Below are 393 nucleotides of genomic sequence, written 5' to 3'. Positions count from 1 at the left end.
ATACAACACTTGAGCCAAATTATTACAAAGACAACAACTCAATCAGAATCAAACTCAACAAAAGTTTATGCTGATAACAACAGAAGGCTTTTAACTCAAGAACGCAAGCACAAACGGAGCTTTGTAGCATTGATTTTGATAATGTTTTAGGGAAGCTTAATGAGCTCTCTTCAACTCTCTTACACAACTCTTCTACTTGAACATTCATGAAAAAAACTGTAGTAGGTGGTTTGATAAGGAGGCGTCCCGCGGGACGGCCCGCGAAGGCTTATATATTATGTGGTACGGGTTTGGGCCGGCATTTGGAAGACCGCAGTCCGCGCGGGACAGGCGCGCTGTAACCCGCTCGACGACTAACCCGCCTTGGTACGGGACGGAACGGGATGGGTAAAC

This window comes from Brassica oleracea, chromosome C8 (assembly GCF_000695525.1).
Source record: "Brassica oleracea var. oleracea cultivar TO1000 chromosome C8, BOL, whole genome shotgun sequence".
In the NCBI taxonomy this organism is placed as follows: domain Eukaryota; kingdom Viridiplantae; phylum Streptophyta; class Magnoliopsida; order Brassicales; family Brassicaceae; genus Brassica; species Brassica oleracea.
Note: the sequence above shows the minus strand (reverse complement) of the source record.